General features: G+C 34.0%; 1 pseudogene; it reads right to left on the bottom strand.

The window, feature by feature from the left end:
• Nucleotides 1–3,655: 3,655 nt before the first annotated feature.
• The window catches only part of LOC113549305, a 38,148-nt pseudogene continuing 16,236 nt past the window's right edge, over nucleotides 3,656–25,567 (bottom strand).

The following is a 25,567-nucleotide window of genomic DNA, read 5'->3' as shown; positions in this document are numbered from 1 at the left end:
TATTATATTCTACAAACATTATGTACTTTCTGTATTTTTATATATTTTATTAATGTTTAATACGCATGTTACGATTTGTCGTATGGCGAACTTGTCATACGATAGATTTTACACAAGTTTAAACTTCATCTCATGAAGTAGTTACACAATGTGTAGTACACACATTGTTCCACATACAATATCATACACGTTACGATAATCGTATCAAACTATTAACAAAGTTGTACAATATGTCGTATGATTAATTATATCGTGTATGGGTCGCTTAAGACTCAATAGAATTTTATTCATAATTATTTTTTAACTTATAAGATATATTCTGAATTATGATACGATACGAATAATATGATAATTTTTATCAATACATATTTACCGTATATACTGTTTATTGTTATTAACTATGCACGACCTACCTATTTTCTACAACGGTGGCTGTTTTTTGTTGTAAAACTCAAGGAGCAAACTTCAAATTACCTATTACCCACTTTTACAGTAATGATAATATAGATAGACATATTTTTTACTTGTATGATCAATCTTCTGTTATGAATTATGATTAAAAACCATTTAAACCTGTTAAACTTAAAAAAAATGTTAGTCGTTTCTAATATTTTATAATATGTCGTACTTGATTGAGTCTATAGTGACTGTAGACTCTACAGTAGCACAGCTAGTCTACACACATACTCAGTTCAAGTGTTGGACATTCTTCGATGCGGAAGTGTATAATATAATATGATAACACATTATAAACATAATAAAATACAGTTATACATATTAATTACGATTATTATATATTATTTACCTATGTAAAGAAATAATGTATAGTGTATACCTATTACGCTATAAGCTATTACAATTACAGCAACCATTTACCTGATATTACCATAATATACTATTATGCTAGGTATTATAGCATTATAGCAATAATTTATTCAAATAAAATTATTAAAATAATAAGTATCCACTGTTTATTTTGTAGTAATTTAAAAATTAGTACGGATAGGTACTTGAAACTTTACAAGTACCTACTCGTATATTATTATGCATACAATGACATTTTAAAATGCAATATTTTGTCAAAAGTTAATCCAACCTACTATATAATATATGTATTTTTATTATTAGATAGGTACTATGTATGTTACATACATATATAATAATGTCTAAAATAGTAAATTAAATTATTTAATAATACCTACATTTATTATATAATAATAATAGGTTGATAAACGATGGACTCCGTCTTTGGTTAGATTTTTTTTTACTGTACTCATATACGATGATTGGTTTTATATCATATAATTTAATTCAAATTTAAAATATCCATTACAGTGACAATCAAGGGCGGAAACAGAGGTCCTAAACGGGGAGAGGGGCAATTTATGGGGTAATTATAAGAGCATACATTTAACAAAAAAAAAAAACAAATAATATATAATTTGATACCAATTGCCCACATTGATCCCCCTTGTAACTTTTAGTGACACCTCTAGATGCATATCTAATATAGTATAGTATAGACTGTAGTCACACTGCAGAGTAATGACCCATATCACTTGCCAACCTTTTTAATATTTAATATTAATTATTTAAATATATTTTTACTTGAAGTTAAACATTTTTGAATTAATGAAAAACAAATATTTTTATTTAAATGTTTATTAATCAGTATTAAATATTTCGATTATAATTAAAAAATATATATATTTATTCAATGATGTACACATATTTTATTTTAAATATTTGAACTGCAATCGATTTTAAATATTTATACAATCGTATTGATTGATAACTGTTGTGTGGGTAATTTAGCCAGCAAAATATTATTTTATTTCTATATTTATATTTATGTTTTATATTATAAATTATAATATAAAACATGAATAAATATAGTTTACGATTATATCTATAGCCAACAAACAAAAAATAAATAATACTGACTATTAAAGCACTATAAGTATTAAATAGGTATATAGCCGGAGGCATAGTAACGGTATTGAGAAATGAGCCTACAAAAGTAGTATTTTTATTTTAATATCAAAACGACAATTTTGTCATTATACATGCATTTTTAAATGTTTTTTATTTATACATATTAGTACACTATGTGTGAATTTAATAATGGAATTATGAAAATTCCTAACTAGGACATCAGTGTTTCATTAATTATTGTTATTAACGCGTACATTACGGACATTTGTCAATTTTTTTAATTGGTAAAAAGCGCTTTTTTCAAGTTTCCCAGGGGCACTAAAGAATTTTCTACTGCTATTACCAACATGTTCCTCAAGTCTAACACATTTTTACTCTCTTAAAAATACATAAAATTAGTTTTTTTTTCAAACCGCCAACAGGTATCCATGGTAATGAATAATTAATAAATAATTGATATTGTTTAGTAACTATCTATAGCTAATAACACTTGTATTTAAAGCTAAAATAATCAAATAAATATTAATATAATAGTATGTAATAGTATGTACTCGTTAAAATAATTATGTACACGACATATTTTTTTTAACAATTAATATAATTATTATAAAATGTTATTATAATTTTTAAATTTTTATACTACCAATTTTCTTCAATATTCATTCAATAACTACTTTGTATAATATATATATTACGTATATATGATGACTGATATAGCATCGGCCATCATCCGAAGTGTAAAACATTACCGTCTTGGCAGCGTTGACGTAAACAGCGTGTAATTACAGTGCCGCTATTGACGAATCGAGGACGAGCGACGTACGTAAAAAATTGTGGTGAAACCTCCGCACACGGTGACTGCAGCGATGCAGGATCGGGAGTACGAAAAGGAGAAGGCACTACAGAGTTTGGCGACAGATCACCAGCATACGTTCTCTGGTACCCCGTCGTGTGACGAGTTCAATAGGGTGTCGCACGTTCGTATATAGACGCGTTAGACCCACTCTGCATGGCGGACAGCCGAACGACAACCGCCTTTTACAATCGCGCGGGCCGGTGGCGAAGGCGACACGGTGGCCAGCGGTACCGGAGTGGACAGCGATGCTGTCTCGATGACATCAACACAGCAGTTATGGCAATCGTTACTGATTTAAGACAACTCGACAATTAATCGTTACGGAGTAATGCGACCGACTGCTTGATGGTGACAAAACGTCGCATTGCGCGCACAAATGTAACGACAAACTGTTGAGAAGTTGCTTGCGGCGATGGAACATCCGGCGAAAATGACAACAATGATAAAAATATTAAAAACGTACTGAAGCGTTTAACACCGAGTTGGTTGTCGCGAAGTGGTGACACACTCGGACGCACGACAATATAAAAACGGCCACGTGGTGTACGGCATTTACAACGTGAGCGGAGGCTGACGAACGGCCTCACGCAATCGGAGACGCATAAAAATAATACAACGACCGATAAAAAGCTATTTAAGGATAAAAAGGTATTTTGTGATCGTACAAAAATACCATGTCGGTGGTAGGAAACGTTTCACCAAGATATATTGTAAAAATAAAAATAAAAATAGAAATAAATCAAATATCATGTGATATGGGATTATGGAAACTCATAACCAAAGGTCAGCAGGCTTTTGAGTGCTGCAGTGTCGGTACTCAACGATATCAATATAAATATATATATCCTGACTGTGGCTGTGGCCTCATCGGCTTGTAATTTGATTGGGATTGCCATTGACCACCGGCCTGTTAACAATTTCGCCGCCGTCGTAACGTGCCACTATCACTGTAATATTTGGTACTCTAGTCTGGTGGCGTCCTGCAACCGCGGCGCTTTTACAGCTAACCACCATGCACAACCAAAGTCTTTGGGTGGCTGAATAAAGTACGTAGTTGACTTATACCCACATAATAACTTACTATTGCAGTGGCGTCATTGTACCGTGCTGGGTATACATTTACTATTTAAAAATCCCATATTGTAGTAATTAGGCCACTTCATAAATTGATTGGCTTGAAAAATTATAGTAATTTGCGCTTAAAGTGACCTGGTTTATACGACATGCGTAATAAAAAAATTTAAATGACGCCACTGACTATTGCAGCATTTTCTCAATGTCGCAGTCGACCTGTCCGACGATAACACACTAGGTCGATGCACAGTACTACCAGTATATATGTGATGGTAATGCAAATATTGCCAATTACATACAAAGATGAATGGTGAATTGTTGGGCGGCTACGCAATTTACGCACCAAAACGATATATGATTTTAAGCTTACCAATACACTCGTAACTCAATCAACACTAACTAATTTTTGTTATGTTTATGATAGATTATTTTTTCAATACTTATAAAGCTTGTTTGAATTGTCGTATGCCAACGTTTGGAAGGTATATTTAACTATATATTAATTTATATGGGATAAATAGCTGGACTAGTCTCTTTAGAAAACGTTTACATCTATTTCTCATTTTAATGTATGCTAAAATGTTAAACATTGTTATTATTTTGCTATCCTGTATTCGTGTGTAATATTAATAGTTTTTACTTTTGCCTGCTTAATATTCTTAAACGATTGAATTTCAATTATCTATAATATTATTTTTAAATAATTACAGTATCTATTTAATAATATTTTTAATTGAACTAATTTAAATTGTAGATTTTTGAAACTTTTATTTAGTGATATAGAGATAATATGAATAAGATTATTAAGTTATATAACTTAATAAAAAAAAAAATAAATAAATAATAATAATAATTAACCTCTTTTTATTTTTATGCTTATGCGCATATTATAATATTGAGTGACTGGACATAACTCTTTCTAAAAAAACCTGTCTGGAATTGATAAATAATAATAATGTACGTCTGCAGGTTTATAAAGTTATTAATAATTATGAACATTTAAATGAATTCATTATTTTATGATTAAAATTTAGCATATCAATAAAATATAAAAACGTTTTAAGGGTCGTAGATTTTTATATAAGAAAGACTTTTAAATTTAAAATTGAAATAATATTCTATATTCAAGCTATAATATTATTATATTATTATTATCGTGAACAATAAGTACGGTGTAAAATTAATTTTGCACGTGATTTGTTTATACTATTTACTGTTTTACAGGTTTTATAAAGTAAATATTTAGATTAGAATATGATGTAAGTTTTAAACTTAAAATGGATTAAGTGTAATATTAGGCATAACATGAAATTGTTTGAACATAAAAGTAAAATAAACCTAGTAAAGCATTTTTTTAAATGGATTTATCCATAACATTTATGTGTTTTTAAATATCTACTAAAAGATAGACTTTTTATTATCATTATTATTATGATTATTAAAATAAATATTTAAAATGTATACGTCAAGGCATAATAAACAAATGATATACATACACAAGATGGATGAAAATACAACAATGATATAAAATGTACACGGGGAGTGAACCTATCCAGTAATTAAATCAATCGTTAATGGTTTTTACAAAAAGTTTAATAAATAAATTTTGTTAGATATTATATAAGTATTATTAAAAATTAAACTATGAAACGACAAAATAGTAATGATTAATTTCCTTACATTCAACATATTATGTATTGCAACGTTAAGCGGTGATTGATCTAATTTAATTTAATATATAATAGTTCATCAATGAATTTTATAAATAAAACTACTACGATTTTGAAGTGTTTATATTAGCTTATTAATTTTAAATAATCAACTATATTAATATTCGTTATATATTAACGAAAAGATTAAAGTGATCATTTCTAAACTGCTATGTACAACAACGCACAATTATTATAATGGAATAAATATGAATATTATATAAGTATTATTTCAATCCTCATCACGAAGTTATCACTTTATAACGCAATTTGTGATGATTAAAATTAAATTCAATAAGCAATTCTTATAATGTTTTCCGTTGTACTTTTCTTCAAATCATCCAGCCATCTTCACGGACCACGGTTAACTCGTTTCATGTTAACCAAAATAAGATAAATATGATTATAAACATTTATTTCGTTTCTTTAATTAATTATTGTTGACTAAACGTTAATTATAGAAAGATATTTTATTTTTACGAAAAATGTTTAAGCCATTATGTGGGTATACCGTATGAATTTCTACAACTTTGACAAAGATATGTGAAAATTAAAATCAAATTATGGTTTTAATAAATAAAACAGGATTAATTTTTCAACTATTTTTATACTTCCAAAATATTTTGTACTGATTAGAAACATACAAATCCAACAAACTTGTCGTACCTACAAATTATAAGTGGGTATAAAGAGAATAGCCACTCCAAACGTCAATGATGACATTGTTATGTTTTATTAAATAATAAGACATATGTTAAAACAGTAAGGTTTTATAATGAATTTAAAATTGTACACACAGTCGGGCCGTGCAGAGGTTTATCCTGTTATGTTCGACGATTTTATGGTCGTAATCATATTACTGTAGATTAAGTATATATTCGTATAGGTACATATAAAATGCAGATAGAATGCTTTCCTTCACAATTATATTCTTTCATAATTATTATACGAATCGGGTATACACGCGTAGACGTCTAAAATTACATAATCATCTACGTCATTACATTTTAGGTTAAGAAATTAAAAATCGTCAGTAATTTTTCGAAATTTATATATTTTGCTAAATAAACAAACAACATCATATTTTATTTTGACTATATCCAACATACGATTTAATATTGTTATGCCTTATGCCTAAATAAACTTTTAATTTAATCTGCAGTAATAGATACACAATGTAATATGCAAATATTGATCCATTGAAATCGCGTGCACTATACGTACGAGCATTGCTGATTTAAATATTACGGCATAAGAAAATTCACAGGCCCTATTAAACATACTGACTATTTATTTAGTTTTACTTAATAAAAATATTTCTGACCTTATTTAAGTCAATGCAATTGATTATGTGGGTGGAGTGGCTCAGATGTCAGCAATGCTGACGATGGTACATTATTGTGCTACCTTAGTAATAACGAACGCGTTGAATCGGTAGTGGATATTATATTACGATTTGGAAACTCTAGATATCTTACCTCGGATTATTCTGATGAAGTTCCGAACGATGAGTTTATTTTCGCAGCGAACGATGCAGACTAAGTATGGTGCAGTAGTATATAATACTACTAGACCGTACTAACTTGGCTATTAATTTATTATTATATTTTATATATTTATTGAATTTATATATAATTTATTGATGTTCCACAGTTAATAAAATATCTTATAACTAATGTTAGTCAATAACATAGCACAATCACAACCCGAACGGCTAGATTACATAAATATAAAATATAAATATATGCCGTACCACACAGGTGACGAAGCAGAATAATTATAATAAAAACAAATGACAAACAAAAACATTTATGTACGACCTGATAACAACTGATGGCACTGATGGCAAGCGTTGGTGATGACGGTCACACATTTTCGTTTCGTTCAATAATAGTATTTTTATCATACAAATGATATATATATATATATTTTTATTTCGAATGGACCAGTTTGAGTGAATTTTGTACCGTCTTTACTAGTCAGCTGGCAGAATACATCTTTAACATCAATGTTGACGACACAGACTCTAGTTTACAGGGGTGTGTATATTATATTGTATAGCTATACAAATTGTTCACTATTTTATGATGTTATACTTTTTATTATATTTTAAATTTGATTAGACAATATATTGTATGATACGCCTATCACTAATTACAATATTATAGTACAAAATTACCTGCTATACAACATGACAAATGAAAATAATTTATTTACACACGCGATTAAAGATATAGTAAGTACATTGTGATATATTACAGATATAATCTAGTTAATTTAAAAAGAAGTGTAAATTAATCAAGACTGTCCAACTATATGTTCCCAGGGAAAACTGTGACTACTAATAAATAATATATAAAGAAAATTAAAAATGATAAAAATATAATCATAGACATAATTGTATTAATATGTCATATTAAGTATTACAAAATCCGACAACAGCACAACTTTGAAAAGCTATATTTCGCTAACGAATTAACGATAAACAATATCTTTTATATTAATTGAAGTTGAATACAATATATTTATAAACCTTTGGAATTATAAAGGCTTAATACCAATTTAGTTTAATGTCATATGCAAGTGCCATTGTACACTTACATTTCGGGGAGACGGATTCTTAATCCATATGAAAATTTTGCAAATTACTGCCCATCCATCCTATCTACTACTGCTACACTCTTTAGTACCTATATCTAATTGGCGGTTGCATATTTTTCTTGTAGACTATATTATAAGTCGTTAATTTTTAATAATAGATTTATAAACTCAAAAATAAAAAAATAAAACAGTAATTCATTGTGTATGTATGATTTTCAATTGATTCGTATTTTAATAACAAATCAAAGTATATAATATAATTACAGTTATATCCCTCGTTATTCCCGTTTTCATTATCCGCGGTTGGGTCCACGATAACATATTATTGCGTATGACCTAACCTTGCGATTGCGATAACGTTTCAGCGTTATTAAATGAACAATGCAGAAATTTATTTTTGACAATTCTAGATAATTGTTATATCGCTATAGGTATAACACATATACATTATACTTACTTACTACTTACTACTCACTGTCACACAGGGATGAAAAAATTATAATATCGCTGAATGTCTTGTCAACATCAAAGAATCACTTGACGAAATTCAACCCACCACTATAAATGCTTTAATTGTATGAATTAAACAATTATTAATTGATTTTTAAAATTAAAAAAAATAAACCTAACCTCCCTTTTTACGTTGATTTATGGTCTGGTTATTCGCGGTTTTCTTATCCACACAAGTTTGCTGGAACGTAAACTCCGCGGATAACGAAAGATTACTGTAATAAAAATAAAAAAAATAAATCAATTATCATCAAACCTATTTAGGTTACCTAAAAGGCTAACAACATTATATTTTGATTATAAAAAACGGTGTAAATGTAGAATACAAATAATTATCTTCAGAAAAAAAATTTGCCATATGAGCTAACAGTAGATATAATGCATTTTGAAAAAAAAAAACAGGCTAAAAAATGGTGTAAACAATTTTGATTAGTAGCAAAGTTAAACGAATGAGATAAAAAAAAAACCGAAAAAAATCTTGCCATATGGGCTAACGTGAGTAGGTAAAATACGTTTTTATAAATAAAACAATGTATATAAATGAAAAACAAACGATATTTTGAACAACAATCATAAGAAGAAAACAATGCTAGTAAAAAAGGAAAGCAAAAAAACAAATACATCGGTGGAAACACACGAAATTAGGCGAAGGGGGAAGATACGAGATAGCGATTCGGTGCGAAAAAGCAATGCCTCCGCAACGTTTTCCAAACAGCCCACGAACAGACGAGTGTCACGAAATCGTTTCGCTCGGCCGCACGATACGACCACCACTAGACGGCAAGCCTAGGCACGACAGCTTCGGCAGTGGGAACGACAGAGACTAAAACGGCACAGGGCGAGTGAAGACAATTTGGCCTGCGTAATCGGCGGTAACCAGTTGGACGCGACCGGCAAATTCCCGTTCGCCTTGCGATGACAAAAAAAATTATATGCTCTCCCCCTCACCACTGACATGTCCCTTAGTCAGCCACGTATGTCATCCAAGGTGGCAGCATGAGTAACGTGCCACGGGCCCGGTGAAACGCACAGTTTCCACGGTTCAAGCACCGCTAACGTCCGTGTTCCTGGCTCAAAACAATATGTCGTCACTCACCTTGTGCCAAAATCTCTCTGCCACCTCCGTCGTAGTGATCGACCACATCGACGACTGAACTCGCGACAACCCGACTGTCCACGAGTGGTCAGAAAACGAGGTCAGGTAACCACCGCGCACCATCCATGCTCCGTCACGTATTCCCTCCTTACCTAATTTTGTCGCCGTCTCAACGCATGCACCTCCGACGGTCCATTGTACAGTTTCCAAGTTTTTAGAGTCATCGCGGATACGCTTCCGCCTTAAAAATACGTAAAATTAGATATTTAGGTGAAAAACGTCAATAAATGAACAGAAATCGTGAGGGGCCGTAATATAAAAAAAAAATATCGACTATTTGGTGTTTTTTTGCGCGTGAACCATTTTAGGGACCCATCTGACAATGCGTGTAAAGTTTCAGAGTCGAAAAATAAATCCTTCACCACGAAAACTTACAAAACATTATTTTTCAAAAAAGTGGTTTTTAGCGTACTTAGGTGGTTTAAATTTGGATTTTCGGCAATTTTCTGATATAGGAGGAAGGTCCGACGGTCCGTTGTACAGTATCCAAGTTTTTAGAGTCATCGCGTGTACGCTTCCGCCTTAAAAATACGTAAAATTAGATTTTTAGGTGAAAAACGTCAATAAATGAACAGGGGCCGTGGGCGGCCGTAGAATAAAAAAAAAATATCGACAATTTGGTGTTTTTTTGCGCGTAAACTGTTTTAGGGACCCGTCTGACAATGCGTGTAAAGTTTCAGAGTCAAAAAATAAATCCTTCACCACGAAAACTTACAAAACATTATTTTTCAAAAAAGTGGTTTTTACCGTACTTAGGTGGTTTAAATTTGGATTTTCGGAAAGTTTCTGATATAGGAGGAAGGTGCGACGGTCCGTTGTACAGTTTCCAAGTTTTTAGAGTCATCGCGTGTACAATTCCGCCTTAAAAATACGTAAAATTAGATTTTTAGGTGAAAAACGTCAATAAATGAACAGGGGCCGTGGGCGGCCGTAGAATAAAAAAAAAAAATCGACAATTTGGTGTTTTTTTGCGCGTAAAACCGTTTAAGGGATCCGTCTGACAATGCATGTAAAGTTTCAGAGTCGAAAAATAAATCCTTCACCACGAAAACTTACAAAACATTATTTTTCAAAAAAGTGGTATTTACCGTAATTAGGTGGTTTAAATTTGGATTTTCGGAAATTTTCTGATATAGGAGGAAGGTGCGACGGTCCGTTGTACAGTTTCCAAGTTTTTAGAGTCATCGTGTGTACGCTTCCGTCTGAAAAATACGTAAATTTAGATTTTTTGGTGAAAAACGTCAATAAATGAACAGAAATCGTGAGGGGCCGTAATATAAAAAAAAAATATCGACTATTTGGTGTTTTTTTGCGCGTGAACCGTTTAAGGGATCCGTCTGACAATGCATGTAAAGTTTCAGAGTCGAAAAATAAATCCTTCACCACGAAAACTTACAAAACATTATTTTTCAAAAAAGTGGTATTTACCGTAATTAGGTGGTTTAAATTTGGATTTTCGGAAATTTTCTGATATAGGAGGAAGGTGCGACGGTCCGTTGTACAGTTTCCAAGTTTTTAGAGTCATCGCGTGTACGCTTCCGCCTTAAAAATACGTAAATTTAGATTTTTTGGTGAAAAACGTCAATAAATGAACAGGGGCCGTGGGCGGCCGTAGAATAAAAAAAAAAAATCGACAATTTGGTTTTTTTTTGCGCGTAAACTGTTTTAGGGACCCGTCTGACAATGCGTGTAAAGTTTCAGAGTCGAAAAATAAATCCTTCACCACGAAAACTTACAAAGCATTATTTTTCAAAAAAGTGGTTTTTACCGTACTTAGGTGGTTTAAATTTGGATTTTCGGAAATTTTCTGATATGGAACGAAGGTCCGACGGTCTGTTGTACAGGTATCAAGTTTTTAGAGTCATCGCGTGTACGCTTCCGTCTGAAAAATACGTAAATTTAGATTTTTTGGTGAAAAACGTCAATAAATGAACAGGGGCCGTGGGCGGCCGTAGAATAAAAAAAAAATATCGACAATTTGGTGTTTTTTTGCGCGTAAACTGTTTTAGGGACCCGTCTGACAATGCGTGTAAAGTTTCAGAGTCAAAAAATAAATCCTTCACCACGAAAACTTACAAAACATTATTTTTCAAAAAAGTGGTTTTTACCGTACTTAGGTGGTTTAAATTTGGATTTTCGGAAAGTTTCTGATATAGGAGGAAGGTGCGACGGTCCGTTGTACAGTTTCCAAGTTTTTAGAGTCATCGCGTGTACAATTCCGCCTTAAAAATACGTAAAATTAGATATTTAGGTGAAAAACGTCAATAAATGAACAGAAATCGTGAGGGGCCGTAATATAAAAAAAAAATATCGACTATTTGGTGTTTTTTTGCGCGTGAACCATTTTAGGGACCCATCTGACAATGCGTGTAAAGTTTCAGAGTCGAAAAATAAATCCTTCACCACGAAAACTTACAAAACATTATTTTTCAAAAAAGTGGTTTTTAGCGTACTTAGGTGGTTTAAATTTGGATTTTCGGCAATTTTCTGATATAGGAGGAAGGTCCGACGGTCCGTTGTACAGTATCCAAGTTTTTAGAGTCATCGCGTGTACGCTTCCGCCTTAAAAATACGTAAAATTAGATTTTTAGGTGAAAAACGTCAATAAATGAACAGGGGCCGTGGGCGGCCGTAGAATAAAAAAAAAATATCGACAATTTGGTGTTTTTTTGCGCGTAAACTGTTTTAGGGACCCGTCTGACAATGCGTGTAAAGTTTCAGAGTCAAAAAATAAATCCTTCACCACGAAAACTTACAAAACATTATTTTTCAAAAAAGTGGTTTTTACCGTACTTAGGTGGTTTAAATTTGGATTTTCGGAAAGTTTCTGATATAGGAGGAAGGTGCGACGGTCCGTTGTACAGTATCCAAGTTTTTAGAGTCATCGCGTGTACGCTTCCGCCTTAAAAATACGTAAAATTAGATTTTTAGGTGAAAAACGTCAATAAATGAACAGGGGCCGTGGGCGGCCGTAGAATAAAAAAAAAATATCGACAATTTGGTGTTTTTTTGCGCGTAAACTGTTTTAGGGACCCGTCTGACAATGCGTGTAAAGTTTCAGAGTCAAAAAATAAATCCTTCACCACGAAAACTTACAAAACATTATTTTTCAAAAAAGTGGTTTTTACCGTACTTAGGTGGTTTAAATTTGGATTTTCGGAAAGTTTCTGATATAGGAGGAAGGTGCGACGGTCCGTTGTACAGTTTCCAAGTTTTTAGAGTCATCGCGTGTACAATTCCGCCTTAAAAATACGTAAAATTAGATTTTTAGGTGAAAAACGTCAATAAATGAACAGGGGCCGTGGGCGGCCGTAGAATAAAAAAAAAAAATCGACAATTTGGTGTTTTTTGCGCGTAAACCGTTTAAGGGATCCGTCTGACAATGCATGTAAAGTTTCAGAGTCGAAAAATAAATCCTTCACCACGAAAACTTACAAAACATTATTTTTCAAAAAAGTGGTATTTACCGTAATTAGGTGGTTTAAATTTGGATTTTCGGAAATTTTCTGATATAGGAGGAAGGTGCGACGGTCCGTTGTACAGTTTCCAAGTTTTTAGAGTCATCGTGTGTACGCTTCCGTCTGAAAAATACGTAAATTTAGATTTTTTGGTGAAAAACGTCAATAAATGAACAGAAATCGTGAGGGGCCGTAATATAAAAAAAAATATCGACTATTTGGTGTTTTTTTGCGCGTGAACCGTTTAAGGGATCCGTCTGACAATGCATGTAAAGTTTCAGAGTCGAAAAATAAATCCTTCACCACGAAAACTTACAAAACATTATTTTTCAAAAAAGTGGTATTTACCGTAATTAGGTGGTTTAAATTTGGATTTTCGGAAATTTTCTGATATAGGAGGAAGGTGCGACGGTCCGTTGTACAGTTTCCAAGTTTTTAGAGTCATCGCGTGTACGCTTCCGCCTTAAAAATACGTAAATTTAGATTTTTTGGTGAAAAACGTCAATAAATGAACAGGGGCCGTGGGCGGCCGTAGAATAAAAAAAAAAAATCGACAATTTGGTTTTTTTTTGCGCGTAAACTGTTTTAGGGACCCGTCTGACAATGCGTGTAAAGTTTCAGAGTCGAAAAATAAATCCTTCACCACGAAAACTTACAAAGCATTATTTTTCAAAAAAGTGGTTTTTACCGTACTTAGGTGGTTTAAATTTGGATTTTCGGAAATTTTCTGATATGGAACGAAGGTCCGACGGTCTGTTGTACAGGTATCAAGTTTTTAGAGTCATCGCGTGTACGCTTCCGTCTGAAAAATACGTAAATTTAGATTTTTTGGTGAAAAACGTCAATAAATGAACAGGGGCCGTGGGCGGCCGTAGAATAAAAAAAAATATCGACAATTTGGTGTTTTTTTGCGCGTAAACTGTTTTAGGGACCCGTCTGACAATGCGTGTAAAGTTTCAGAGTCAAAAAATAAATCCTTCACCACGAAAACTTACAAAACATTATTTTTCAAAAAAGTGGTTTTTACCGTACTTAGGTGGTTTAAATTTGGATTTTCGGAAAGTTTCTGATATAGGAGGAAGGTGCGACGGTCCGTTGTACAGTTTCCAAGTTTTTAGAGTCATCGCGTGTACAATTCCGCCTTAAAAATACGTAAAATTAGGTTTTTAGGTGAAAAACGTCAATAAATGAACAGGGGCCGTGGGCGGCCGTAGAATAAAAAAAAAAATCGACAATTTGGTGTTTTTTTGCGCGTAAACCGTTTAAGGGATCCGTCTGACAATGCATGTAAAGTTTCAGAGTCGAAAAATAAATCCTTCACCACGAAAACTTACAAAACATTATTTTTCAAAAAAGTGATATTTACCGTAATTAGGTGGTTTAAATTTGGATTTTCGGAAATTTTCTGATATAGGAGGAAGGTGCGACGGTCCGTTGTACAGTTTCCAAGTTTTTAGAGTCATCGCGTGTACGCTTCCGCCTTAAAAATACGTAAATTTAGATTTTTTGGTGAAAAACGTCAATAAATGAACAGGGGCCGTGGGCGGCCGTAGAATAAAAAAAAAAAATCGACAATTTGGTTTTTTTTTGCGCGTAAACTGTTTTAGGGACCCGTCTGACAATGCGTGTAAAGTTTCAGAGTCGAAAAATAAATCCTTCACCACGAAAACTTACAAAGCATTATTTTTCAAAAAAGTGGTTTTTACCGTACTTAGGTGGTTTAAATTTGGATTTTCGGAAATTTTCTGATATGGAACGAAGGTCCGACGGTCTCTTGTACAGTTTCCAAGTTTTTAGAGTCATCGCGTGTACCCTTCCGCCTTAAAAATACGTAAAATTAGATTTTTAGGTGAAAAACGTCAATAAATGAACAGGGGCCGTGGGCGGCCGTAGAATAAAAAAAAAACATCGACAATTTGGTGTTTTTTTGCGCGTAAACCGTTTTAGGGACCCGTCTGACAATGCGTGTAAAGTTTCAGAGTCAAAAAATAAATCCTTCACCACGAAAACTTACAAAACATTATTTTTCAAAAAAGTGGTTTTTACCGTACTTAGGTGGTTTAAATTTGGATTTTCGGAAAGTTTCTGATATAGGAGGAAGGTGCGACGGCCTTTTGTACAGGTTTTAAGTTTTTAGAGTTATCGCGTGTTCGCTTCCGTCTGAAAAATACGTAAATTTAGATTTTTTGGTGAAAAACGTCAATAAATGAACAGGGGCCGTGGGCGGCCGTAGAATAAAAAAAAAAAATCTACAATTTGGTTTTTTTTTGCGCGTAAACTGTTTTAGAGACCCGTCTGACAATGCGTGTAAAGTTTCAGAGTCAAAAAATAAATCCTTCACCACGAAAACTTACAAAACATTATTTTTCAAAAAAGTGGTTTTTACCGTACTTAGGTGGTTTAAATTTGGATTTTCGGAAAGTTTCTGATATAGGAGGAAGGTGCGACGGTCCGTTGTACAGTTTCCAAGTTTTTAGAGTCATCGCGTGTACAATTCCGCCTTAAAAATACGTAAAATTAGATTTTTAGGTGAAAAACGTCAATAAATGAACAGGGGCCGTGGGCGGCCGTAGAATAAAAAAAAAAAATCGACAATTTGGTGTTTTTTTGCGCGTAAACCGTTTAAGGGATCCGTCTGACAATGCATGTAAAGTTTCAGAGTCGAAAAATAAATCCTTCACCACGAAAACTTACAAAACATTATTTTTCAAAAAAGTGGTATTTACCGTAATTAGGTGGTTTAAATTTGGATTTTCGGAAATTTTCTGATATAGGAGGAAGGTGCGACGGTCCGTTGTACAGTTTCCAAGTTTTTAGAGTCATCGCGTGTACGCTTTCCGCCTTAAAAATACGTAAATTTAGATTTTTTGGTGAAAAACGTCAATAAATGAACAGGGGCCGTGGGCGGCCGTAGAATAAAAAAAAAAAATCGACAATTTGGTTTTTTTTTGCGCGTAAACTGTTTTAGGGACCCGTCTGACAATGCGTGTAAAGTTTCAGAGTCGAAAAATAAATCCTTCACCACGAAAACTTACAAAGCATTATTTTTCAAAAAAGTGGTTTTTACCGTACTTAGGTGGTTTAAATTTGGATTTTCGGAAATTTTCTGATATGGAACGAAGGTCCGACGGTCTGTTGTACAGGTATCAAGTTTTTAGAGTCATCGCGTGTACGCTTCCGTCTGAAAAATACGTAAATTTAGATTTTTTGGTGAAAAACGTCAATAAATGAACAGAAATCGTGAGGGGCCGTAATATAAAAAAAAAATATCGACTATTTGGTGTTTTTTTGCGCGTGAACCGTTTTAGGGACCTGTCTGACAATGCGTATAAAGTTTTAGAGTCGAAAAATAAATCCTTCACCACGAAAACTTGCAAAGCATTATATTTCAAAAAAGTGGTTTTTACCGTACTTAGGTGGTTTAAATTTGGATTTTCGGCAATTTTCTGATATAGGAGGCAGGTGCGACGGTCCGTTGTACAGTTTCCAAGTTTTTAGAGTCATCGCGTGTACGCTTCCGTCTGAAAAATACGTAAATTTAGATTTTTTGGTGAAAAACGTCAATAAATGAACAGGGGCCGTGGGCGGCCGTAGAATAAAAAAAAAATATCGACAATTTGGTGTTTTTTTGCGCGTAAACTGTTTAGGGACCCGTCTGACAATGCGTGTAAAGTTTCAGAGTCAAAAAATAAATCCTTCACCACGAAAACTTACAAAACATTATTTTTCAAAAAAGTGGTTTTTACCGTACTTAGGTGGTTTAAATTTGGATTTTCGGAAAGTTTCTGATATAGGAGGAAGGTGCGACGGTCCGTTGTACAGTTTCCAAGTTTTTAGAGTCATCGCGTGTACGCTTCCGCCTTAAAAATACGTAAATTTAGATTTTTGGTGAAAAACGTCAATAAATGAACAGGGGCCGTGGGCGGCCGTAGAATAAAAAAAAAATATCGACAATTTGGTGTTTTTTTGCGCGTAAACTGTTTTAGGGACCCGTCTGACAATGCGTGTAAAGTTTCAGAGTCAAAAAATAAATCCTTCACCACGAAAACTTACAAAACATTATTTTTCAAAAAAGTGGTTTTTACCGTACTTAGGTGGTTTAAATTTGGATTTTCGGAAAGTTTCTGATATAGGAGGAAGGTGCGACGGTCCGTTGTACAGTTTCCAAGTTTTTAGAGTCATCGCGTGTACGCTTCCGCCTTAAAAATACGTAAAATTAGATTTTTAGGTGAAAAACGTCAATAAATGAACAGGGGCCGTGGGCGGCCGTAGAATAAAAAAAAAATATCGACAATTTGGTTTTTTTTTGCGCGTAAACTGTTTTAGGGACCCGTCTGACAATGCGTGTAATGTTTCAGAGTCGAAAAATAAATCCTTCACCACGAAAACTTACAAATTATTATTTTTCAAAAAAGTGGTTTTTACCGAACTTAGGTGGTTTAAATTTGGATTTTCGGAAATTTTCTGATATGGAACGAAGGTCCGACGGTCTGTTGTACAGGTATCAAGTTTTTAGAGTCATCGCGTGTACGCTTCCGTCTGAAAAATACGTAAATTTAGATTTTTTGGTGAAAAACGTCAATAAATGAACAGAAATCGTGAGGGGCCGTAATATAAAAAAAAAATATCGACTATTTGGTGTTTTTTTGCGCGTGAACCGTTTTAGGGACCTGTCTGACAATGCGTATAAAGTTTTAGAGTCGAAAAATAAATCCTTCACCACGAAAACTTGCAAAGCATTATTTTTCAAAAAAGTGGTTTTTACCGTACTTAGGTGGTTTAAATTTGGATTTTCGGAAATTTTCTGGTATGGGAGGAAGGTCCGACTGCCTTTTGTACAGGTTTCAAGTTTTTAGAGTTATCGCGTGTTCGCTTCCGTCTGAAAAATACGTAAATTTAGATTTTTTGGTGAAAAACGTCAATAAATGAACAGGGGCCGTGGGCGGCCGTAGAATAAAAAAAAAATATAGACAATTTGGTGTTTTTTTGCGCGTAAACTGTTTTAGGGACCCGTCTGACAATGCGTGTAAAGTTTCAAAGTCGAAAAAAAATCCTTCACCACGAAAACTTACAAAACATTATTTTTCAAAAAAGTGGTTTTTACCGTACTTAGGTGGTTTAAATTTGGATTTTTGGCAATTGTCTGATATAGGAGGAAGGTCTAAAGGTCCCTTGTACAGTTTCCAAGTTTTTAGAGTCATCACGTGTACGCTTCCGCCTTAAAAATACGTAAAATTAGATTTTTAGGTGAACAACGTCAATAAATGAACAGGGGCCGTGGGCGGCCGTAGAATAAAAAAAAAATATCGACTATTTGGTGTTTTTTTGCGCCTAAACCGTTTTAGGGACCTGTCTGACAATGCGTATAAAGTTTTAGAGTCGAAAAATAAATCCTTCACCACGAAAACTTGCAAAGCATTATTTTTCAAAAAAGTGGTTTTTACCGTACTTAGGTGGTTTAAATTTGGATTTTCGGGAATTTTCTGATATAGGAGGAATGTCTGATGGTCCCTTGTACAGTTTCCAAGTTTTTAGAGTCATCGCGTGTACGCTTCCGTCTGAAAAATACGTAAATTTAGATTTTTTGGTGAAAAACGTCAATAAATGAACAGGGGCCGTGGGCGGCCGTAGAATAAAAAAAAAATATCGACAATTTGGTGTTTTTTTGCGCGTAAACCGTTTTAGGGACCCGTCTGACAATGCGTGTAAAGTTTCAGAGTCAAAAAATAAATCCTTCACCACGAAAACTTACAAAACATTATTTTTCAAAAAAGTGGTTTTTACCGTACTTAGGTGGTTTAAATTTGGATTTTCGGAAAGTTTCTGATATAGGAGGAAGGTGCGACGGTCCGTTTGTACAGTTTCCAAGTTTTTAGAGTCATCGCGTGTACGCTTCCGCCTTAAAAATACGTAAATTTAGATTTTTTGGTGAAAAACGTCAATAAATGAACAGGGGCCGTGGGCGGCCGTAGAATAAAAAAAAAATATCGACAATTTGGTGTTTTTTTGCGCGTAAACTGTTTTAGGGACCCGTCTGACAATGCGTGTAAAGTTTCAGAGTCAAAAAATAAATCCTTCACCACGAAAACTTACAAAACATTATTTTTCAAAAAAGTGGTTTTTACCGTACTTAGGTGGTTTAAATTTGGATTTTCGGAAAGTTTCTGATATAGGAGGAAGGTGCGACGGTCCGTTGTACAGTTTCCAAGTTTTTAGAGTCATCGCGTGTACGCTTCCGCCTTAAAAATACGTAAAATTAGATTTTTAGGTGAAAAACGTCAATAAATGAACAGGGGCCGTGGGCGGCCGTAGAATAAAAAAAAAATATCGACAATTTGGTGTTTTTTTGCGCGTAAACAGTTTTAGGGACCCGTCTGACAATGCGTGTAAAGTTTCAGAGTCGAAAAATAAATCCTTCACCACGAAAACTTACAAAACATTATTTTTCAAAAAAGTGGTTTTTACCGTACTTAGGTGGTTTAAATTTGGATTTTCGGAAATTTTCTGATATGGGAGGAAGGTCCGACGGCCTTTTGTACAGTTTTAAGTTTTTAGAGTTATCGCGTGTTCGCTTCCGTCTGAAAAATACGTAAATTTAGATTTTTTGGTGAAAAACGTCAATAAATGAACAGAAATCGTGGGGGGCCGTAATATAAAAAAAAATATCGACTATTTGGTGTTTTTTTGCACGTGAACAGTTTTAGGGACCTGTCTGACAATGCGTATAGTGTTTAAGAGTCAAAAAATAAATCCTTCACCACGAAAACTTACAAAACATTATTTTTCAAAAAAGTGGTTTTTACCGTACTTAGGTGGTTTAAATTTGGATTTCGGAAAGTTTCTGATATAGGAGGAAGGTGCGACGGTCCGTTGTACAGTTTCCAAGTTTTTAGAGTCATCGCGTGTACGCTTCCGCCTTAAAAATACGTAAAATTAGATTTTTAGGTGAAAAACGTCAATAAATGAACAGGGGCCGTGGGCGGCCGTAGAATAAAAAAAAATATCGACAATTTGGTGTTTTTTTGAGGGTAAACAGTTTTAGGGACGCGTCTGACAATGCGTGTAAAGTTTCAGAGTCGAAAAATAAATCCTTCACCACGAAAACTTACAAAACATTATTTTTCAAAAAAGTGGTTTTTACCGTACTTAGGTGGTTTAAATTTGGATTTTCGGAAATTTTCTGATATGGGAGGAAGGTCCGACGGCCTTTTGTACAGGTTTTAAGTTTTTAGAGTTATCGCGTGTTCGCTTCCGTCTGAAAAATACGTAAATTTAGATTTTTTGGTGAAAAACGTCAATAAATGAACAGAAATCGTGGGGGGGCCGTAATATAAAAAAAAATATCGACTATTTGGTGTTTTTTTGCACGTGAACAGTTTTAGGGACCTGTCTGACAATGCGTATAGTGTTTTAGAGTCGAAAAATAAATCCTTCACCACGAAAACTTGCAAAGCATTATTTTTCAAAAAAGTGGTTTTTACCGTACTTAGGTGGTTTAAATTTGGATTATCGGAAATTTTCTGATATAGGAGGAAGGTCCAAAGGTCCCTTGTACAGTTTCCAAGTTTTTAGAGTCATCGCGTGTACGCTTCCGCCTTAAAAATACGTAAAATTAGATTTTTAGGTGAAAAACGTCAATAAATGAACAGGGGCCGTGGGCGGCCGTAGAATAAAAAAAAAATATCGACAATTTGGTGTTTTTTTGCGCGTAAACTGTTTTAGGGACCCGTCTGACAATGCGTGTAAAGTTTCAGAGTCGAAAAATAAATCCTTCACCACGAAAACTTGCAAAACATTATTTTTCAAAAAAGTGGTTTTTACCGTACTTAGGTGGTTTAAATTTGGATTTTCGGAAAGTTTCTGATATAGGAGGAAGGTGCGACGGTCCGTTGTACAGTTTCCAAGTTTTTAGAGTCATCGCGTGTACGCTTCCGCCTTAAAAATACGTAAAATTAGATTTTTTGGTGAAAAACGTCAATAAATGAACAGGGGCCGTGGGCGGCCGTAGAATAAAAAAAAAATATCGACAATTTGGTGTTTTTTTGCGCGTAAACAGTTTTAGGGACCCGTCTGACAATGCGTGTAAAGTTTCAGAGTCGAAAAATAAATCCTTCACCACGAAAACTTACAAAACATTATTTTTCAAAAAAGTGGTTTTTACCGTACTTAGGTGGTTTAAATTTGGATTTTCGGAAATTTTCTGATATGGGAGGAAGGTCCGACGGCCTTTTGTACAGTTTTTAAGTTTTTAGAGTTATCGCGTGTTCGCTTCCGTCTGAAAAATACGTAAATTTAGATTTTTTGGTGAAAAACGTCATAAATGAACAGAAATCGTGGGGGGCCGTAATATAAAAAAAAATATCGACTATTTGGTGTTTTTTTTGCACGTGAACAGTTTTAGGGACCTGTCTGACAATGCGTATAGTGTTTAAGAGTCGAAAAATAAATCCTTCACCACGAAAACTTACAAAACATTATTTTTCAAAAAAGTGGTTTTTACCGTACTTAGGTGGTTTAAATTTGGATTATCGGAAATTTTCTGATATAGGAGGAAGGTCCAAAGGTCCCTTGTACAGTTTCCAAGTTTTTAGAGTCATCGCGTGTACGCTTCCGCCTTAAAAATACGTAAAATTAGATTTTTAGGTGAAAAACGTCAATAAATGAACAGGGGCCGTGGGCGGCCGTAGAATAAAAAAAAATATCGACAATTTGGTGTTTTTTTGCGCGTAAACTGTTTTAGGGACCCGTCTGACAATGCGTGTAAAGTTTCAGAGTCGAAAAATAAATCCTTCACCACGAAAACTTGCAAAGCATTATTTTTCAAAAAAGTGGTTTTTACCGTACATAGGTGGTTTAAATTTGGATTTTCGGAAATTTTCTGATATGGGAGGAAGGTCCGACGGTCTCTTGTACAGTTTCCAAGTTTTTAGAGTCATCGCGTGTACCCTTCCGCCTTAAAAATACGTAAAATTAGATTTTTAGGTGAAAAACTTCAATAAATGAACAGGGGCCGTGGGCGGCCGTAGAATAAAAAAAAAACATCGACAATTTGGTGTTTTTTTGCGCGTAAACCGTTTTAGGGACCCGTCTGACAATGCGTGTAAAGTTTCAGAGTCAAAAAATAAATCCTTCACCACGAAAACTTACAAAACATTATTTTTCAAAAAAGTGGTTTTTACCGTACTTAGGTGGTTTAAATTTGGATTTTCGGAAAGTTTCTGATATAGGAGGAAGGTGCGACGGTCCGTTGTACAGTTTCCAAGTTTTTAGAGTCATCGCGTGTACGCTTCCGCCTTAAAAATACGTAAATTTAGATTTTTTGGTGAAAAACGTCAATAAATGAACAGGGGCCGTGGGCGGCCGTAGAATAAAAAAAAAATATCGACAATTTGGTGTTTTTTTGAGGGTAAACAGTTTTAGGGACCCGTCTGACAATGCGTGTAAAGTTTCAGAGTCGAAAAATAAATCCTTCACCACGAAAACTTACAAAACATTATTTTTCAAAAAAGTGGTTTTTACCGTACTTAGGTGGTTTAAATTTGGATTTTCGGAAATTTTCTGATATGGGAGGAAGGTCCGACGGCCTTTTGTACAGGTTTTAAGTTTTTAGAGTTATCGCGTGTTCGCTTCCGTCTGAAAAATACGTAAATTTAGATTTTTTGGTGAAAAACGTCAATAAATGAACAGAAATCGTGGGGGGCCGTAATATAAAAAAAAATATCGACTATTTGGTGTTTTTTTGCACGTGAACAGTTTTAGGGACCTGTCTGACAATGCGTATAGTGTTTAAGAGTCGAAAAATAAATCCTTCACCACGAAAACTTACAAAACATTATTTTTCAAAAAAGTGGTTTTTACCGTACTTAGGTGGTTTAAATTTGGATTATCGGAAATTTTCTGATATAGGAGGAAGGTCCAAAGGTCCCTTGTACAGTTTCCAAGTTTTTAGAGTCATCGCGTGTACGCTTCCGCCTTAAAAATACGTAAAATTAGATTTTTAGGTGAAAAACGTCAATAAATGAACAGGGGCCGTGGGCGGCCGTAGAATAAAAAAAAAATATCGACAATTTGGTGTTTTTTTGCGCGTAAACCTGTTTTAGGGACCCGTCTGACAATGCGTGTAAAGTTTCAGAGTCAAAAATAAATCCTTCACCACGAAAACTTACAAAACATTATTTTTCAAAAAAGTGGTTTTTACCGTACTTAGGTGGTTTAAATTTGGATTTTCGGAAAGTTTCTGATATAGGAGGAAGGTGCGACGGTCCGTTGTACAGTTTCCAAGTTTTTAGAGTCATCGCGTGTACGCTTCCGCCTTAAAAATACGTAAATTAGATTTTTTGGTGAAAAACGTCAATAAATGAACAGGGGCCGTGGGCGGCCGTAGAATAAAAAAAAAATATCGACAATTTGGTGTTTTTTTGCGCGTAAACAGTTTTAGGGACCCGTCTGACAATGCGTGTAAAGTTTCAGAGTCGAAAAATAAATCCTTCACCACGAAAACTTACAAAACATTATTTTTCAAAAAAGTGGTTTTTACCGTACTTAGGTGGTTTAAATTTGGATTTTCGGAAATTTTCTGATATGGGAGGAAGGTCCGACGGCCTTTGTACAGGTTTTAAGTTTTTAGAGTTATCGCGTGTTCGCTTCCGTCTGAAAAATACGTAAATTTAGATTTTTTGGTGAAAAACGTCAATAAATGAACAGAAATCGTGGGGGGCCGTAATATAAAAAAAAATATCGACTATTTGGTGTTTTTTTGCACGTGAACAGTTTTAGGGACCTGTCTGACAATGCGTATAGTGTTTAAGAGTCGAAAAATAAATCCTTCACCACGAAAACTTACAAAACATTATTTTTCAAAAAAGTGGTTTTTACCGTACTTAGGTGGTTTAAATTTGGATTATCGGAAATTTTCTGATATAGGAGGAAGGTCCAAAGGTCCCTTGTACAGTTTCCAAGTTTTTAGAGTCATCGCGTGTACGCTTCCGCCTTAAAAATACGTAAAATTAGATTTTTAGGTGAAAAACGTCAATAAATGAACAGGGGCCGTGGGCGGCCGTAGAATAAAAAAAAAATATCGACAATTTGGTGTTTTTTTGCGCGTAAACTGTTTTAGGGACCCGTCTGACAATGCGTGTAAAATTTCAGAGTCGAAAAATAAATCCTTCACCACGAAAACTTGCAAAGCATTATTTTTCAAAAAAGTGGTTTTTACCGTACATAGGTGGTTTAAATTTGGATTTTCGGAAATTTTCTGATATGGGAGGAAGGTCCGACGGTCTCTTGTACAGTTTCCAAGTTTTTAGAGTCATCGCGTGTACCCTTCCGCCTTAAAAATACGTAAAATTAGATTTTTAGGTGAAAAACTTCAATAAATGAACAGGGGCCGTGGGCGGCCGTAGAATAAAAAAAAAACATCGACAATTTGGTGTTTTTTTGCGCGTAAACCGTTTTAGGGACCCGTCTGACAATGCGTGTAAAGTTTCAGAGTCAAAAAATAAATCCTTCACCACGAAAACTTACAAAACATTATTTTTCAAAAAAGTGGTTTTTACCGTACTTAGGTGGTTTAAATTTGGATTTTCGGAAAGTTTCTGATATAGGAGGAAGGTGCGACGGTCCGTTGTACAGTTTCCAAGTTTTTAGAGTCATCGCGTGTACGCTTCCGCCTTAAAAATACGTAAATTTAGATTTTTTGGTGAAAAACGTCAATAAATGAACAGGGGCCGTGGGCGGCCGTAGAATAAAAAAAAAATATCGACAATTTGGTGTTTTTTTGAGGGTAAACAGTTTTAGGGACCCGTCTGACAATGCGTGTAAAGTTTCAGAGTCGAAAAATAAATCCTTCACCACGAAAACTTACAAAACATTATTTTTCAAAAAAGTGGTTTTTACCGTACTTAGGTGGTTTAAATTTGGATTTTCGGAAATTTTGTGATATGGGAGGAAGGTCCGACGGCCTTTTGTACAGGTTTTAAGTTTTTAGAGTTATCGCGTGTTCGCTTCCGTCTGAAAAATACGTAAATTTAGATTTTTTGGTGAAAAACGTCATTAAATGAACAGAAATCGTGGGGGGCCGTAATATAAAAAAAAATATCGACTATTTGGTGTTTTTTTGCACGTGAACAGTTTTAGGGACCTGTCTGACAATGCGTATAGTGTTTAAGAGTCGAAAAATAAATCCTTCACCACGAAAACTTACAAAACATTATTTTTCAAAAAAGTGGTTTTTACCGTACTTAGGTGGTTTAAATTTGGATTATCGGAA

The sequence above is a fragment of the Rhopalosiphum maidis genome, chromosome 1 (assembly GCF_003676215.2).
Source record: "Rhopalosiphum maidis isolate BTI-1 chromosome 1, ASM367621v3, whole genome shotgun sequence".
NCBI classification, from domain to species: domain Eukaryota; kingdom Metazoa; phylum Arthropoda; class Insecta; order Hemiptera; family Aphididae; genus Rhopalosiphum; species Rhopalosiphum maidis.
This window is presented reverse-complemented; position numbering and strand designations above follow the sequence as displayed.